This window comes from Pongo pygmaeus, chromosome 22, assembly GCF_028885625.2.
Source record: "Pongo pygmaeus isolate AG05252 chromosome 22, NHGRI_mPonPyg2-v2.0_pri, whole genome shotgun sequence".
In the NCBI taxonomy this organism is placed as follows: domain Eukaryota; kingdom Metazoa; phylum Chordata; class Mammalia; order Primates; family Hominidae; genus Pongo; species Pongo pygmaeus.
This window is the reverse complement of record NC_072395.2, coordinates 52,052,365-52,072,114: the sequence shown is the minus strand read 5'-3', so window position 1 is coordinate 52,072,114 and position 19,750 is coordinate 52,052,365. Positions and strand designations below refer to the sequence as shown.

Here is a 19,750-nt window from a genome sequence, read left to right as displayed (position 1 = left end):
TAAGGTACTATAGTTAAATTTTTATCTTCTCTTATTTATTTATTTATTGAGGCTGGGTCTTGCTCTGTTGCCCAGGCTGAAGTGCAGTGTGCTGTCATGGTTCACTGCATCCTCAACCTGCTGGGCTCAAGCATTTCCCCCGCCTTGGCCTTCCAAAGTGCTGGGATTACAGGTGTGAGCCACTGTGCCCAAATTTAGTTAAATTTTTCAAAGCTACAGATATCAGCAGATTGTATTCATGTGGCAAAGTGTAGTTAGGTGTAACTATTCATTGACCTGTTGGTGATTCTTAATATGTGGAAAGTTTCTGGATATTTTAGGAGTCCTGCATAAAAATTGATGACAAGGTAACAAAATTATATATTTACTAAAAATGAAACAGAAATGTGTATGTCCTCACTTTTTAGTAATATCTGACAGATAGCCTCTTCACTCAGACTTTCCTAGGGCTCTCTTTGAAGGCTGGCTGTGTGCGTATCAGCAGTTCTCTTACAGTCATGTGTTATCATTAGGAGTGTGAATGGAATCATGAACCCGGAGTAGCCACACGACTTCACAGGACCACAAACTGAACTGCATTCATGAAAATAAATTTTAAAATGGTGGAGTTAAATGCTTCTTATCTCTTCTGCTTTCTTTTTCACCTTTTTAGTTATTGAATCATTTACATACTACAGATTTAGAGTACTTACCCATTTATGTTTTCTAGTTCCAGTTCATTTACTGTTTTTGGTAATGATTAGAAGTAGGGTAAGGAGATACTGTGTTCTGACTCCTTCTTGAGTAAACTTGGTTTCCTTTACATAATCAAATATTGGAAGTCTTGTGCATAGTGTATTTACGATGGGATCTAAGCATTTCCTTTGTTGCAAAAAAAGTTTTCATTCATTCAGAAGTGTGCCTGCAGAGCCCTGAGGTAACATCATATGACCTGGAATCTGGTCCTAGCTGGAGCTAGATCCTCTTCTTGTGCTGAGGGTCAGTGTGGTAAGTAAGGAAGAGTGATCTTGGAAAAGCGGACTGTGTTCAATCCCAGGCCAGCCCTTACAGGCCAGGTGACTTTGGGCAGATGCCTTGAAGCTTCCTGAGCAACAGTTTTCTGAGCTGTAAACTACAGATAATACTGGTGACAATACTCCCTGGGTGGTTATCTACTTCCCTTGGGGTCCAGGTTTTCATCTGCTTAATGAAGGAGATTCTCTGCTTGCTTTGCTGAATTGTGAGAATAATGATATAAGAATGCTTTTGAAGAACTGTAAGGTGGTATTTCCATGTTGGCACACCTTTGTGTGCCCCACCTCAAAGATGCTGACTGTGATGTTTGGTAAGAAAGGAGTGGGGAGCTGCTTTGGGGGCAGCCGGAGCTCTCACTCTTCATTCCTTCTTGTACTTCCTCTTGCTAACTGGTGAACCACGGAGCTCAGCAGTGTCAAATGGCTAAAAGTGGAAGTAGTTGGGGGACAAGTTTTGCATCAGCAGTAATCCTGGGAGAACCCTAGAAGCAGATAACTCTGGGCATTGTAGTTTTTAATAATTTTGATGAGGAAAGATTCATAATTGCTTCAGACTGCCCAGGAGTAAACCTCTTCTTGTGATAAGAAGTAGGCAGCGGGTGCAGGAGGTTGGCTGTCAGTGCAGCAGAGCCACGTTAGGGCCAGATAGCAAGCCAGGCACAGTGGTGCTTATCCGTAGTCCCAGCTACCTGGGATGCTGGGGCAGGAGGATCGCTTGAGCCCAGGAGTTCGAGTCTAGCCTGAGCAGACATCAGGCCTGGGTAGGTTTCCCATTCAAAGGAGAGTACCTGAAGAAAACAAGCAATACAAAGGATAGAAACAGCATTAAAAATGCAGAAGAAGAGCATTCTGTTGAAAAACATGACTGTAGGAAACAGCTATTTTTTAAAAGTCAGGAACCCCTGCTTTTTCCAAAAGCAAATAATGAGATGTATGAGAAGCAGCAGCTAGCTGAAAGGAAATTTAAAAAATTTCATGGAAAAGATTTTAACAGAAGCAAAACTTCAACTTTAAAATTAAAATCTGTATTATATAAAATAACAACAGATAGTATGCGATCTAAGCTGTATGTATATTCCATATATATAAAATAGGGTATAATACAAAGCCATTATGTGGAGGACTAACTTGAGATGGTGTCCTAAGATGCAGGACAGAAATGGAGAAGTAACAGATGACACAGACAAGACAGTATATGCCCAGTATATTAGAGCAGTCCAGAGAGAACCAGTAGGATGTGTACTGTCATGCACCACATAAGGACATACCGGTGGTGGACCGCATGTAGACGGGTCCTATAAGATCGTATGGAACTGAAAAATTCCTATCGCCTGGGCTGTGGTAGCCATCCTAAGGTCAGAGCTCATGTGTTACTTGTGTTTGTGGTGTTGCTGGTGAAAACACGCCTACTGTGCTGCCAGTTTAAAGGTCCAGCACATGCAATTATGAACAGTACATAATAAATGACTATGCTACTGGTTTATGTACATCCTATTTTTTGCTATTTTAGAGTGTATTCCTTCTACTCGTAACAAAAAAGTGAACTGTAAAACAGCCTCAGGCAGGCCCTTCCGGAGGTATCCAGAAGCAAGCATTGTCATCACAGGAGATGACAGCTCCATGTGTGTTATTGTCCCTGAAGACCTTCCAGTGGGACAAGATATGGAGGCGGAAGACAGTGATATGGATGATTCTGACCCTGTGTAGGCTAGGCTGATGTGTGTGCTGAGTCTTAGTTTTTAACAAAAAGCAAAAAACAAAACTTTTGAATGGAAAAAAGGTTATGGAATAAGGATATAAAGAAAAAATATTTCTGTACAGCTGTACAGTGTATTTGTGTTTTAAGCTAAGTTATTAGAAAAGAGTCAAAAAGTTAAAAAAAATAAAAGTTTAGAAAGCAGAAAAGTTACAGGAAGCTGAGGTTGACACCAGCAGAGGCAGCAGCCTGAGCAGCTACAGCCTGCATTCTCTCCCACCTGCCCTGAGGTCTCTCCCTTCTTTCTCCTCCTCCACCACCTTTTCTCCTCCTTCTCCTTGCCTTTCTGCCCGCCCCTATTGTTCCACCCCTGCCCCGCCCCTGCCTGCTCTCCTTTTTCCCTCAGTCACCTCCTGCCTGGAGTTCTTGGTTTTCATCCCCACTGGCCAAAGACTTGACCACTCCAAGTCCAGCTCCCCATAGCCCTGCTTGATATGGACACTGGTATGATTGAAGTTGGATTAAATGTCATTCTCACCACCTGGCTACTTACGCATGGAAAGGAAATTGGCAGTATCATCAGAAAGAGGAGAATCAGTTAAGATGCATGAGGAGAGTGGTGCATGTATCAGCATCTCAGAAGGGAGTTGTTCTGAGAGAATTATCACCTTGGCTGGACCCACTAGTGCCATCTTCAAAGCAAGATTGGAAGAGGATATCAGTAGCTCTGTGACCAATAGCACAGCTGCCAGTAGACCCCCTAGTCACCCTGATGCTGGTGGTCCCTGCTGGTCTTTGTGGCTCATTGGAAAAGGTGGTTGCAAGATCAAGGCAATACGAGAGTACAGGGCACAGGTGCAGGTGGCAGGGGATATGCTCCTCAATGCTTCTGACTGAGCCATCACTATCGCTGGGATTCCGCAGTCCATCATTGAAGGTGTTGGACAGGTCTGTGTGGTCATGTTGGAGTCTCCCCCAAGCACATGGCCATCCCATACTGGCCCAAGCTGTCCAATTTTCCGGTGATCTTTGCAAGTGATCAGGACAGGTACAGCACAGGCAGCGACAGTGTGAGCCTTCTTTCTCCACACCACTTTGTCCATGTGCCTCACCTGTGACCTGGAGGGACCACTTCTAGAGTTGACCAAGCTGCACCAGTTGACAATGCAACAATCTAGTTTTCCTACAGTAGATGGCAACGCTGGGATTCAGTGCAGGTTTGGATGCATCTGCTCAGACCACTTCTCATAAACACCATTCCAAATGATACTGGCTGCATCATCAGGCATCAAGGCACCAGAATCAATGAGATCTATCAGATGTCTGGAGCGTAGATCAAAATTGCGAACCCAGTGGAAGGACCTACTGATAGGCAGGTTACCATCGCTGGATCTGCTGCCAGCATTAGACTGGCTCAATGGCTAATCAGTGTCAGGCTCTCCTTAGGATGAGTGGCATGGGGAACAGCTGAAACAATGCAGATTCACGTACTAGAACCCCTTTCTGCTGTTCACCACCAGCCACCATCCATCTGTAGTTTCTGAACAGGCAGCCATGTCAGGTTTTAAATAGTTTGTAAATTTTTGGTTTTTACACACTTATCATCCATTCCTTTATTTATTTTTTTAAAAAATGAGATGGAATCTCACTCCATTGCCCAGGCTGGTCTTGAACTCCTGAGCTCAAATGATCCTCCCACTTCGGCCTCCCACAGTGTTGGGATTACAGACATGAGCCACTGTGCCAGCCTGTCATCCACCCTTTTTTTTAAATTAAGGTGTTTTAATTCCTTTCTCTGTTCCAGTGTTGATGCTGAGATTGTATTTAGCAATATAAATTTCCCCGTTTTTGTAGTTGTTGTTTGTTTGCTTTTTGAGAAAGGGTCTTGCTCTGTCACCCAGGCTGGAGTACGGTGGGGCAAACATGGCTCACTGCAGCCTTGACCGCTCAGGCTCAAGCAATCCTTTCATCTCAGACCCCCAAGTAGCTGGGACCACAGGTGCATGCCACCATACCTGGCTAATTTTTGTATTTTTCAGAGAGACAGGATTTCATTATGTTGTCCAGGCTGGTCTTAAACTCGAGCTGAAGCGATCCACCTACTTCAGCCTTTCGAAGTGCCGGTATTATAGGCATGAACCGCTGTGCCCAGCCCTCCCTGTTTTTGTTTTTTGGCTTATGAATTTTTCTGTTTATTATGAAAATGTAAGGGTGGGATGTTAATACATTTCAATTTAGTTCTGTAATACCAGGAATTTTTCAAAAAATTAAAAGGTGCATTGGAGCTTTTTCTTTGTGAATAGAAACTGGATGCCACAGTGAACAACAAAAAAAGGATGCGAAGATTAATTTATTATTGGAGAACAAATTTTTAAAAAGTAAATTTAGTGTAGCCTGTGTACAGTGTTGGTAAAGTCTACAGTAGTGGACAGTAATAACCTAGGCCTTCACAGTCACTCACTGACTCACCCAGAGCGACTTCTAGTCCTGTAAGCTGCATTTATGGTAAGTGCCCTATATAGGTGTGCTGGTTTTTGTTTTTTTTACCTTATGTTTACTGTATCTTTTTTATGATAAGATATGTTTAAATATGCAAATATTCACCACTGTGTTACGGTTGCCTACAATATTCAGTACAGTAACATGCTGTACATGTTTATAGACTAGGTGTGTAGTAGGCTATAGAATCTAGGTTTGTGTAAGTACACTATGATGTTTACTCAATGACAGAATCATCTAGCGACACATTTTTCAGGATGTGAAGCAAAACATGATTGTATATCTACATAGATATCAGAGAAATTGGCTTACTTGATTATGGAGGCTGAAAAGTCCCACAACAGGCTGTCTGCAAGCTGGAGACCCTGGGATGCTGGTAGTATGGCCCAGTGCAAGTCCAGAAGCCTCAGAACCAGGGAAGCTGATGGTGTAACTCTCAATCCTAGGCCAAAGGCCTGAGGGCCTGGGGTAATTGGGGAGGGGCACTGGTGTCAGTCTTGGAGTCCAAAGGCTGGAGAGCCTGGAGTTGTGATGTCCTGTTCAAGGGCAGAAGAAGGGTGACCCAGCTCCAGGAGAGAGAGAGAATTAACCATTTCTTCATCTTTTTCTGCCTGGGCCCCCAGTGGATGGATGGTTCCTGCCGACATTGAGGGAGAATCTTCCCACTCACTCCAGACTCATGCTAAACTCTTCTGGAAACACCTTCACACAGACACCCAGAAATCATGCTTTACCAACTCTCTATGCATCCCTTTGTCAACCTGGTACTAAAATCAAGCAGGAATGGCTGTACTTAGATAAAACAGACTTTATGCCAGAAGCAGTAAACAAACAGTTATTATATAATAGTAAAGAGATCAACCTAATGAGGAAATAACAACTAAATATATGCACCCAACAGTAGAGCACACGGATTTATAAAGCAAATATTTCTAGATTTAAAAAGAGAGGTAGACTCCAACACAATAATTGTTGGGGACTTCACCTCAGTCTCAGATCATCTAGACAAAATCAACAAAAACCCATTGTATTTAAACTAGACTTTAGACCAAATGGATCTAACAGACATTTGTAGAACATTTTACCCAACAACTGCTGAGTACACGTTTTTCTCATCAGCACATGGAACATTCTCCAGGATAGTCCATATGTTAAGACAAAAAACAAGTCTTGACAAATTTTTAAAAATTGAAATCATGAACTGTCTTCTCAGACCACAATGGAGTAAAAATAGAAATCAGAGGAACTTTGGAAACTATACAAATACATGGGAATTAAATAACATGCTCCTCCTGAAAGATAAAAATTAATATGGAAATAAAATTCTTGAAACAAATGAAAATAGAAACAACATACTAAGACCTATGGGACACAACAAAAGGAGCTCTAGGAGGGGAGAATTTATAGCAATAAACACCTACATCAAATGAGTAGATAGATTTCAAAGAAACAATTCAATGATGCACCTCAAGGAACTAGAAAAGAACAAACCAAACTCAAAATTAGCAGAAGGAAAGAAATAGTAAAGTTCAGAGCAAATCTAAGTGAAATAAAGACTAAAAACATAGAAAGGGTCAATGAAACAAAAAGTTGGTTCTTCAAAAAGATAAACAAAATAGATAAACCCCTTGCTAGACGGTTAAACCAAGAAAAGACCCAAATAAAATAGGAAATGAAAAAGACATTACAACTGATACCACAGAAATAGAAAAGATCATCAGAGACTATTATGAATAGCTATATACTACCAAACTAGAAAACCTAGAGGAAATGGATAAATTGCTGGAAACATACAACTACTGAGATTCCAGAAGAAATAGAAAATCTGAACAGATCAGTAATGAGCAGTGTGATTAACTCAGTAATGAAAAGCCTCCGAAAAAAGAAAAGCCCATGACTGGATGAATTCACTGCCAATTTGACCAACCACATAAGGAAGAACTAATACCGATTGTTCTCAAACTCTTGGAAAAAATCAAAGAAAAAACAACTCATTCTACAAGACCACCATTTCCCTGACACCAAACTAGACAAGGACACACACAGAAAAGAACTACAGGCCAGTGTTTCTGATGAATCTTCACATAAAAATTCTCAAAAAGAACAAAACCAAAACAAAAAAACAGCAAACAATTCAACAGGATGCCAAAAAGATAATACACCATGACCAAGTATAATTTATGCCAAGGACACAAGGATGGTTTAACATACACAAATCAATAAACATGATACATCACAACAGTAGAATGAATGACAAAAACCATATGATCATCTCAATAGATGCAGAAAATGCATTTGATAAAATTCTACATCCTTTTATGATAAAAAGCTCTCAACAAACTAGGTACAGAAGAAACATACCTTAATATAATAAAGGCTATATATGACAAACCCACAGCTAACGTCATACTGAGTGGGGAAAAACTGAAAGTATTTCCTCTAAGAACTAGGGCAAGACAAGGAAGGATGCTCACTTTTACCACTTTTATTCAGTATTGTACTGGAGGTAGAGCCAGAGCAATCAGGCAAGAGAAAGGAATAAAAGGCATACAGATTTTTAAAAGAGGAAGTCAAATTGTCCCCCTTTGCAGATGACATCATCTTAACATTTAGAGAAACCAGAAGACCCTACAAGCAAAGCAAAATGCACACTTAAAGCTGATAAGCAAATTTGGTAATGTTGCAGGATACAAAATGAACATACAAAAATAGGGTTTCTATGCACCAAAAATGAACTAGCTGAGAAAGAAGGCAATTCCATTTACAATAGCTACGAAAAAAACCTAGGAATTAATTTAACCAAGGAGGTGAAAGACCTGTAGAAGGGAGATTATGAAACACCAGTGAAAGAAATTGAAGAGGACACAAACAAGTGGTAAGACATCTCATACTCATAGATTAGAAGAATTAATATTGTTAAAATGACCATGTTGTCCAGGACAATATACAGATCCAGTGGAATTCCTATCAAAATACTAATGCCATTTTTCACAGAAATAAAAAAATCCTAAAATTTGTATGTAACCAAAAAAGAGCCAGAGTATGCACAGCAATTCTGAGCAAAAAGAACAAAGCTGGAGGCATCACACTGCCTAACTTCAAAGTATATTACAAGGCTATGGTAATCGAAACAGCATGATATTGGTATAAAAATAGACACATAGACCAATGGAACCAAATAGAGAACCCAGAAATAAATTCACATATTTATAGCCAACTGAATTTTGACAAAGGCACCAAGAACATACAATAGGGAAGGACACCTTCAATAAATAGTGCTGAGAAAATTAAATATCTATATGCAGAGGAATGAAACAAGGCCCCTATCACCATATACAAAAATCAACTCACAATGGATAATAGACTTAAATATAAGACATGAAACAATAAAACTACTAGAAGAAAATATAGGGGAAACACTTTAGGACTGGTCTAGGCAAAGATTTTGTGGCTAAGACCTCAAAAGCATAGACTACTAAAAAATAGACAAATGGGACTGTATTTATAAAGTGCTTCTGCACAGCAAAGGAAACAGTCAACAGAATGAAGAGACAGCCTGTTGAATGGGAGAAAATATTGGCAAACTCTTCATCAGATAAGAGACTAATATCCAGGATATGCACTAAACAACAATAAAAAAATACATCTTTTAAAAAGTGAGCCAAAAATGAGTAGACAATTCTCAAAAAAAAAAAAAAAAAAAGACACACAAATGGCCAACAGGTTATATGAAAAAATGCTCAATATCATTAAATATCAGGGAAATGCAAATCAAAACCACAGTGAGATATCCTCTCACCCCAGTTAGAATGACTATTATTAAAAAGACAAAAAGTAGCAGATGCTGGTGAGGATGTGGAGGAAAGGGAAATCTTATTGTTGATGGGAATGTAAATTAATACAAACACTGGAAAAGTATGAAAATGTCTCAAAAAACTAAAAGAAGAACTACTGTATGATCCAGCAATCTCCTACTGGGTATTATCCAAAGGAAAATAAATCAGTGTGTCAAAGGGATAACTGCACGTGCATGTTTATTGCAGCACCATTCACAATAGCAAAGATATGGAATCAACATAAGTGTTCATCAATGGATGAATGGATAAAGAAAATGTAATATATATACACAATGAAATACTGTTTGGCCACAAAAATAATGAAATCCTGTCATTTATAGTAACATGGATGGAACTGGAGGTCATTATAAGTGAAATAAAACAGACACAGAAAGACAAACATCATATGTTTTTGCTCATGTGCAGGAGCTAAAGAAGTTGATCTCATGGAGGTATAGAATAGGATGATACATATTAGAGGTTGGGAAGAGTAAGTGGGTGGGAGGGGGAAGGGATAAAGAGAACTAGCTTAACGGGTACAAACATACAGTTAGATAAAAGGTACAAGTCCTGTCATTCAACAAAAAAGAAGACTACAGTTAACAACAATGTATTGTATATTTTAAAATAACTAGAAGAGAGGACTTGAATTGTTCCCAACACACAGAAGTGAGAAATTCTCGAAGTGATGGACACCTCAAATATCCTGACTGGATCATTACACATTCTATGTATGTAACAAAATGTCACATGTACCCCATCAATATGTAAAATATTATGTATCAATAAAAAACAAATAGAAATCATTGTATAAGTATCCAGACAGATAAAATGATTATCTGTCTTATTCATTAACTGTTACTACCTAATGCTCACACTGAAACTTGGAAGCTTAAGACAACTAGTATTTATTTCTCATGAGTCTGTAGGTTGGATGGGTGCTGCTGCTAGTCTGGGCCATACACAGCTAATCTTGTTCATGCAACTATGTTCATGTGTCTTAGTTGAGTGGCTGGGGCCTGGCTGGTCTAGGATCATGTTGGTTGGGATAATGTGACCCTCTTACATGTGCCATTCTTCTTCCATAGCAGGTGAGCCTGGGCCTTCTCAGACCTGCCTAGACATTTCTTGTGGTGATTGTAGAGGAACAAGAGAGGAGACAGAAACATGCAAGTGCTTTTTCCAGCCTCTGCATCAAGTTTCCCATGGTCACAATGGCCAAAACCATTTGTGTGGCCACCTCCGGAGGCAGTTTGGGAAGGCACCATGAAAAGGAATAGGTATGAGGGACAGTCTGCCCTCTAACCACAATTACTCATGCCCTCCCACCGGCAAAATATGTTCATCCCAATTCTAGGACAGTCAAAGTCTCATCCAGTCATGATATCAGACTTGAAGTCCAGGATCGTGTAATCTAGGTTAGGCCCACACACATCTTCTCTTGATACAGAAACCTACAAACTAAAAAGGCAAGTTGTCTACACTCTACAAACCTAATACACAATGGTGGGACAGAGGCAGGTCGTCTGCAATAAATGCTTCCATTTGAAAAGGGAACAAATAGAACGCATAGAGCAGTCACCGGTCCATAACAATTCTGAAATTTCAGTGAGAAAATATTGGCAGCCCTCTACTCTGGGAGCAAGAGATGTTCCTTGATTAAGCCCAGTTTCTGTCTCTGGCAGTGGCTCTCCAGTCTTATTCTTGGCTCTTTTCTGAGATGTCTTTTTTTCATCATGTGCCATGCCTGCTTCCAAAGAAATGGCCTTTGTTGCCACCTGAGGAGCTTTCTTATCCGTAGAAAGAAGAATGCCTGAAATACAATGCCCTTAAAAACATTGTGGGCTTTCTTTGTTTCTAATTATAAGCCCACTCTGTGCTCCAAAAGTCATAGAACTGAAGGGTCTGGGGTTGTGCCCTACTTGCAAACTGACTGACAGATTTCATCCATTTCTGGGTTAGGGACAGATAATTTTCTTACAGGACAGCAAGAAGTGTGTGCTTCATGTTTTCGTCAGCATCCTTTGTCCCCTAAGTCCTACAGGGATGATGAAGAAGAGTCTAGGTGGAAGCTGTGTGTCACAGCTGAGGAACCTTGAACTTAGGGAATTCAAATCTTTTATGATGGACAAGCAAACCTGCCCTTTTCTCTCTTATTTTACCACATAGCAAATCTGCCGTTTGATCTAGGAGATAGCATCTCTGTCTTCTAAGACTGTTTGCTATACAAACAGCCTTGAAGAGAGAGTACTTCTGCTCTCAAGAAATGCAGAAATGTGAGTGACCCATGGAGAGTTGTATTCCAATAGTATTCACCCCTTGTATCTATACCATTCCATTAACCACTCTGATTAATCTGGCCAATAGGATTTGCTAACAGCTCAGATGTAGGTATGAATGGGAGGAACCCAGGTTGATACCAAATGTGTGGTCTGAGCAACTGGAATGGACTTATTTTAGCTGAGATGGGGGGATGCTGTAGACAGAAACCCAGACATTCTGATTTGTATACATCAAGTTTGAGAAGTCAACTAGACATTCAAGTGGAGTTGTTGAGTAGGCAGTTGGGGAGGCTAAAAATGGGAGTTGTCTGAAGAGATCGCATATAGTGCTGTGGGCTTGGTTCAGATAACCAGGCAATGAGTACAGAGGGAGGACCAAGGGATGAACCCTGGGGCTCTGCAGTGTCACATGGTCAGATGACAGGAGATGGAGAAGAGCCCATGGGAGATAGGATGAAACCATGGTTTCCTGGTTTCCTGGAAGCCTGGTGAAGAATGTGTTGAAGCAGGAAGGATGGCTTACCTGGGTTTAGTGCAACTGATACACCAAGGAAAATGAGGATTGATGCTCAATCATTGGACTTAGCATGTACTGGTTGGTCAAATGAGTTATATATTGCATACTTTATACTGAAATCATGAGTAACAGATCAGTAATTATTTAGAGGTATAGAATTTGTAATTATATTCATGCCAGTAAATTACTAATTTGAAGGCTAGTAGTTTCTGGAGAAAAGTAAAAAGCAGAAAGAACACAAATGGCACTGTGGTTTGAATGTCTGTCCCCTCCAAAACTCATGTCGAATCTTAATTGCCATTGTGATGATACTAAGAGCTGGAAGCTTTAAGAGGTGGTTAGGCCATAAGGGTTACCCCTTCATCAGTGGGATTGGTGGTGTTATGAAAGGGCAATTTCGGCCCCCTCTTGCTCTTTCTTGGCTCTTCTGCCATGTGAGGAAGAGAGTTAATTCCTCACCACCTTGGAAGTGGATACCAAGCCCTCACCAGATACCAAACCTGCTGGCACCTTGATCTTGGACTTCCCAGCCTCCAGAACTGTCAGCCAGGACATGCAGAAATCCATTCATGATAAATTACCCAATCCAGTTTCTATCTTGTTTTTGCCAATGGAGACTCATTCCTGAGTTGTGTTCAAGTCTTGCAGTCTTTTAATTTTTATTTTATTAATTAATTGAAGACAGTCTCTGTTGCCAAGGCTGGAGTGCCATGGCACCATCATAGCTCACTGCAGCCTTGAACTCTTGGACTCCAGTGATCCTCCCACCTCAGCCTGCTGAGTAGTTAGGACTGCATATGTGCCACTGTGCTGATGGTGTCTCACTGTGTTGCCCAGGCTGGTCTCAAACTCCTGGCCTCAAGTGATCCTCTCACTTTGGCCTCCCAAAGTGCTGTGATTACAGGTGTGAGCCACCAGGCTTGGTCAAATCTTGCAGTCTTAATTTGGGTTGGAAGAGGGTCAAAGAGAAGGAGGATGTAGAGAAAGATGAAAGGAGAAAGAGAAGGAGAGCACCGATGACTGCCTGGAATTCTGGGTTTTGGGTAGAGAAATGGGTCCAGTATTGGAACTCTCTTGATAAATCAAGCTTCAAGAAAAGCTTAGATAGATGAGACTGGGCTGGGAGCCTTTGGTGGCAGAAGGAACTCAATTTGCATGCCATGCCATCTAATTCTGTGTAGCTTCTTGATTTAATAATCTGACTTTAGAATACCTCAGTACTGGTTATCCAATTTGTGGTCCACTCCTATCACATTATATACAATTACCACAAACATTTTGAACATGAAAAATATCACCAGCCCCTATTTGGTGACCTCTTTAACACAAGAACAATCTGGCGCTGTTTAAATAAACTCCATTAACCACAAATAGAAGCCTTGTCTCAGAATAATCTGTAAATTATATTTTATCTATAGTGAAATTCCAGGGTGATGTCACTCCTCATTAACACCTCAGAAAAGGAAATGAAGGGAGATGAAAGTGCGATCATTTTGATTACTGTTAACACAATAAAAGTAATCCAGGGTTATCGGCAGATTTATTTGTATTGCCTTTGGTTTCGTTATAACAAATCTGTGAGAGAAAGTGCACATAAAAGGTTTTAAATGAAGCCAATTCAGTGTAGTTACTTGTAGGAAATGATAACTTTAGAAGCCAGAAATGTCAGTTTTACTTATTTGGAAAAAGGACAAACAATATAAACAAAATCTCCCTCTCCTTCCTGCATCTCCATTGCCATTTGTGGATGCCACCATCCTAAAAAGGAGCTACTGAGATTAACCAGAAGAGAAGGAAACTGACGCTTTTTAATTCCCTGCAGTGCACTAGACATAGTTCCTAGACAGTTTTAGATTTGTCATTTCATATTGTAGGGGAAGCAAAACTTTACTTCCATCCTCTTAGGGTCCCCGGCTAGGCCTTGAAATCAGATTGGCACAAGAAGGATTAACACGAGGAAAGCACACAGATTTTTACATGTACACGAGAGTCCCCATAGGAAAATGAAGACCCAAAGAAGTGGTAAAACCCAAGTGCTTAGCTACTGGGTTGAACAAAGAGAGGCAGTTGTGAAAAGTAACCAAGATAAGTGGGGAAATGAAAGGAAGATAAGAGTTATTTCACAAAGTCTGTTTGTACAAAATTCTCTGGAGCTTTGACTCCCCGCTTCTAGTGATAAGAATGATCCTTTCCTCCTGCTAAAGGGAGGGTGCCTTTCACATGGGAGGTTTATTTCCTGCCTCTAAGGAAAAAAAAAAGTGGTAAGTGGGTGGGGTTGGGGTCAGAGTGTCCTTCTTGGACCTGCGTTTTTTCTAAGTTTCTTTGAGTCAGAATGTTCCTTGTGCCAAGGTGGCATATTGGGATGGTGCATTCTGCCATCCTTTGATATCATCCTTGAAACAGGCCTAGAGATGAGGCCTGTTGTTCAAACGAGGGCACCAAGGCTCATGGACGTTAAGAAAGAAGTGGATTCAGACTCAGCTCTGTGTTCAGAGCTTGCAGGGCCAGCTGGTTGATTTGACTTTGCCCAAGGCTAGTCGGACCCTCTAGGAATTATGGCAGCAGATGTCGGCATAGACCACCTGTGGGTACATGGAGTCCCCCCTGGCCCTGATGGCACAGAGGATGCCATGGTTCTGGGGCCCTACAGCTGGAATAACCCAGAAAGAACAGAAACCCTAGGGGTCCTGGAGGAAACAACTTTGCAGGGAGGGAAATGGCCCCAAAGAACAAGATTCCCTACCTCAGCAGATACCAGCATCACAAATCTCTGCATCTCAAGTCACTGTGGGTGGGCTCAGCATAGAGGGCCAGACGTTGGCCAGCCCAGTTTGCACCAGGCCAACCAGACTGGTGTTAGACAAGGTTGTTGAGTTGTGATCTCTCCAAGTCCTGCGGGGGTGTTCTGATCACAGCTTCTGTGAACTTCGTACCTGGCTCTCTGGACACTCATCGCCCTTGTCTGAATTCAAAAGTCTTCGTCCAGAACCTGTTTCCTGCTGCATCAATTTCAAAACTGGGTGGGAGGCTTCATAGAGCATGGCTCTAAGTTCTGCTCTCAAGTTGTACTGGAAAGGAAATTCAAGGTCATTTGGGCTGTGGCTCAGAGCATGTTAGACTAAGGATTTTGGGAGTTGTTTTGCTAAGAGTAAGATACACCGAAAGTTGCAGAACTTGTCACAGAACTGTGCTTTAGACAGCAAAATGGTACTTGGAAGCTGGTCTTCTGGGAGTGTCAGTTCCTCTGACTGAGGCTGCTGAGGGCCAAGATGCCATCCAGGGCATGCAGTGTCTACCTGCTGCATCAGATGGTTAGACTCCAGACAGCTCCACCTGCTAGGCCTGACTGATAATCCCGATGGCAAACACTTCGTGCCAACCCACCCACCCAAGAAAAACCCCTGCCTTCAGGCAGGCCTGGCAGTTCTGGCAGTCCAGGTTGGTTTCTCGGCTCACCCCTGGAGAGGTTGGGCTTTTCTCTTTGGCCCCAGAATGCCTCCAACTTCAGGAGATACTGGGCCTGGCAGGGGCCCTAGAATGGGCAGACAGCATGGCCTGCCCTGTCTGTTAGGCTCAAGCCCTGGGGACTGAGCCAGAGATGGCCTGTGGTGGGGTCCATGGGCAGGTGGAGCTTGGGCACCTCCAGGGCCTTCTGACGGGCCATGGGCCACTGCTGGACTCTGAGCTCGCACACATTGGTCTTGCCTTGCAAGTTCTCTGAACAGGGGTGTCTCCATTGGGTCAGATCGGGGCTTTGTTGTTTATAACAAGCACCTGCTTCTTGGGCCACCATGTGGCAGCCAGCCTGCTGAGCATTGCTGTGACGCCTCAAGAATCCAATGCGTGTTCTCAGACATCTGAGTGCTGGGTTTAAGCCACATATTAATAACTTGGCCATCTGTTCAGTCTCTTAATAGGAACTGGGAGATCGTTCATATATTTATGTCTATACATTGTGAAACCCATATGAAACATTACTGACACCAAAATAGCTCAAAGTGTACTTGTTCCAAAGGAAATACAGCCATTTACATCTGATTGCTCATAGCCACAGTGAGCTTTAAAGGATTAAAATGTGCAATTGTTATTGCAAGTTCGCAGAAAGAGTTGAACTTTTGAGATAAGAAATCCTTATTCAGCAATCATAGATGTTATTTATAACCCCAAAAGCATTTCTACTTTTTAATTCATGATCTGTTTAGATTTTTGACTGAAACTTCATTCTCTTTCTCTCCATGGCACTCTGTCCTTCATCAGCCAACATACTCTTTCTTCTTTCCTGTTCTAGAAACCCCTAGCCTTTTTTCTACCTTGCTAGTCCTTTAAGTTGCTGTCCTGTCTCTTGTCCTTCTGTTCCAGCACTTTTAGAAGAGTATTCTGTAAAGTTGGGTGAGGCAGGCCCAACTCACCAGAGGCCAGTTCCTCCTAAATATCCAATCACCTCTTCTCAGCTTAGCCCCATCATAGAGAATTTTATTTTATTTTATTTTTTGAGATGGAGTCTCACTCTGTCGCCCACACTGGAGTGCAGTGGCGCGATCTCGGCTCATTGCAACCTCTGCCTCCTGGGTTCAAGTGATTCTTCTGCCTCAGCCTCCTGAGTAGCTGGGATTACAGGCACATGCCACCATACCCAGCTAATTTTTTTTTTGTTTTTGAGACCAAGTTTCACTCTTGTTGCCCAGGCTGGAGTGCAGTGGCGCAATCTCGGCTCACTGCAACCTCCGCTTCCTGGGTTCAGGCGATTCTCCTGCCTCAGCCTTCCTGAGTAGCTGGGATTATAGGCATGCACCACCACGCCCGGCTAATTTTGTATTTTTAGTAGAGACGGGGGTTTCTCCATGTTGGTCAGGCTGGTCTTGAACTCCCAACTTCAGATGATCCGCCCGCCTTGGCCTCCCGAAGTGCTGGGATTACAGGCGTGAGCCACCGCGCCTGGCTGAATTTTTGTATTTTTAGTAGAGATGGGGTTTCGCCATGTTGGCCAGGCTGGTATCAAACTCCTGACCTCAAGTGATCCACCCACCTTGGCCTCCCAAAGTGCTGGGATTACAGATGTGAGCCACCTAAAATTTTCTTTTAAAATAAAAAAATTAGCTGGGTGTAGTGGTGTGTGCCTGTAGTCCTACCTACTTAGGAGGCTGAGGCAGGAGGATGGCTTGAGCCCAGGAGTTTGAAGCAGTGAGCTATGACCACGCTACTGCTCTCCGGCCTGGGAGACAGAGCGAGACCTCGACTCGGAAAACAAAAAACCAAAAAAACCCTCAGCCTTGGAAGACTTTGCCTTCCATGTGCCTCCAAGCAAAGGTAAGGGCCCTCTGCAGTTGGGAGTCAGGCGCCCAAAACAAGACGCTGACACATGCAGAGAACATGAGAAAAGAAAACAAGCCCAGGGGATTCCCACGGTTTAGAAGCAGAATTTTAGCCCCAGCACTTCAGGATTTTCAGGAATTAATCAGCAAGTAGGAATTCGAACTGTGTCTAAGGAGGGCACCATCTTTGACAAGGAGAAAGGTCATGTGTTTGGATATGTGAGTAGTGGGTGCAAATCTCAGCTCCCAGACCCGAGGGCCTATCCATGGGCTTTACTTTTCTTCAACTGGATTTTAGCTTCTCTTTCGGGCCCACGTTGCACCATGACAGAAATAGATTTCTGCCAATTCAGAAATGGCCCCTTTCCCTGGGTGTGCTCCCATGTCAGGGACCGACCCAGGGCAATAGTTTTGAGGAAGTCACAATGGGAAGGCTCATTTTCAACTTTTCGTGCTGGCATCTATGGACACAGCCTCGTGGCCATTCCTGCCACCGTGGTGACTGATCCGTGTTCTCCAAGTGCTGACCTCAGGGACCTCTTGGGGCTATTTCTGCCACAGAGGGATGCATTCAGATGTGCTTGGCTTGCTGAGGGGTGTCCCGGGACAGTGAGGACCATTTCAGGCTTAGCTTCTTGACACCACAGGAAGGTATTTCTTCTGCTCCCACTGCAGGGAGCCCGTTCTGTTTCTTGTATAATTCAGTTATAAGCATGTCTGATGCAAATTCTGGGGTCAGACACTTTGCTGGGTTCTGTCCTCTGATCATGGGATTCTATGATCTCACGCTCTGCCTAGTCCTGGCTTCCAAAGTGGGGTACACTCAGGGACCCCAGCAACACACCTATGCTCTTTGTCTCCCTATTCTTTGTCCAGACGTCCTTTAATCCCATCTCTGGGGATGGGAAGAACTGGTTCAGACTGATCTTGTATTTCTCATCTTTCTGTGTAGACCAAGACCTCACATCTTGGGACTCTAAGTGCCCAGAGTTTAACTCCTATTCTCCAGACTTTGGGGTGTCATCTGTTTACATGGCATGGGTTGGAGAATGCCAGAGGGAGGCATGGGGATCGGGGATTTATGAGGAAAACAGGCCTCGGTCACCACTGCAAATGCTGTGGGCAAAAAAAACATTGAAAGAATATTTGCTTAAATTTTAGTCGTTGTTTTTAGGTGATAGGGAACTCATTAAACAGGAGCAAAAGATATAAGAAGTCAGAAGTTAAAAAAAGCTTTGGTAGTTTTTTGCTTTTACTTTTTTTAAAAAAAAGTTTTCAATATTAAGAGTGGATTACTTATATACTTAGGGGGAAAAGACTCTGATACAATTTGGCTCTGTGTCCCCACCCAAATCTCATGTCAAATTGTAAACCCTAGGTGTTGAAGGACAGACCTGGTGGGAGGTGATTGAATCATGCGGGTGGACTTCCCCCCTGCTGTTCTCATGATAGTGAGTGACTTCTTGTGAGATCTGGTTGTTTGAAAGTATGTAGGACTTCCCTCTTCTCCCTCTCTCTCTCTTTCCCCTGCTCCACCATGGAAAGACATGCTTTCTTCCCCTGCACCTTCTGCCATGATTGTAAGTTTCTTGAGGCCTCCCAGCCATGCTTCATGTACAGCCTGTGGAACTATGAGTCAACTAAACCTCTTTTCTTCATAAATTAACCTCTCATAGGTAGTTCTTTATAGCAGTGTGAGCAGATGCCAAATGAATGAATTATGGAAAGGAGACCCACTCTGTTTCATTCTTAGATGTGTCTGCCTTGGATCTCAATTTAGAATGAGCAGTCAGGTATGCTCATCAAATCTTTTGTTAATCTTTATAACAAAGATTAAAGATCTGAGTTAATGATTTGGATCCTTCATTTTCCTCTGTCTACTCTTTGGCATGTGCTTACTTCCAATTGCTCAGGAGGCAGTGATGGGCAAGGGATGCAGTTTCTGTCCTTGTATTTTGTGGTCAGTGAGCATCTTAGTCTATCTTCTGTTGCTGTAACTGAATATCTGAGATTGGGTAATTTATAAAAGCAATTTATTTCTTACAGTTCTGGAGGCTGGGAAGTCCAAAGTTCAAGGGCTGCATCTGGTGAGAGCCTTCTTGCTGGTGGGGACTCTGCAGAGGCCCAAGGCAGCTCAGAGTATCACATGAAAAGGGGCTGAGAGTGCTTGCTCAGGTCTGTTACTCTTTTTATACAGCCACCTGTCCACTCCCATGATAACCCACAAATCCTTCAATCCATAAATGGATGAATCATGACCCAGTCACCTCTTAAAGGCCCCACCTCCTAATACTGTTACACTAGGGATTAAGTTTCAACACGGGTGTTAGAGGGGACAAACATTCAAGCTATAGCAGTGAGGAACCAACCTGGTAGATGCCTGGGTCTGACACCCAGGTCCTAGTTTTGAATGAGCAAACTCGGGGCAGCCACCCTTACAGATGGTCCATCCTGACGAGGCTGATTTTTGTTCAGGCTATGACATGGTGGCAGAAAAGTACAGTTGCACGTTCCATATTTGAAAATTTGCCTATTTGCTAAAATTTATTTGTAACCTCCAAATCAATACTTTGGGACAATTTGTGGTCATTTGAG

General features: G+C 42.5%; 1 pseudogene; it reads left to right on the top strand.

Annotated features, from left to right (window-relative positions):
- Positions 1 to 28: 28 nt before the first annotated feature.
- LOC129022432 (poly(rC)-binding protein 2-like) lies at positions 29 to 9,519 on the top strand (annotated as a pseudogene).
- The last annotated feature ends 10,231 nt before the right edge of the window (positions 9,520 to 19,750 follow it).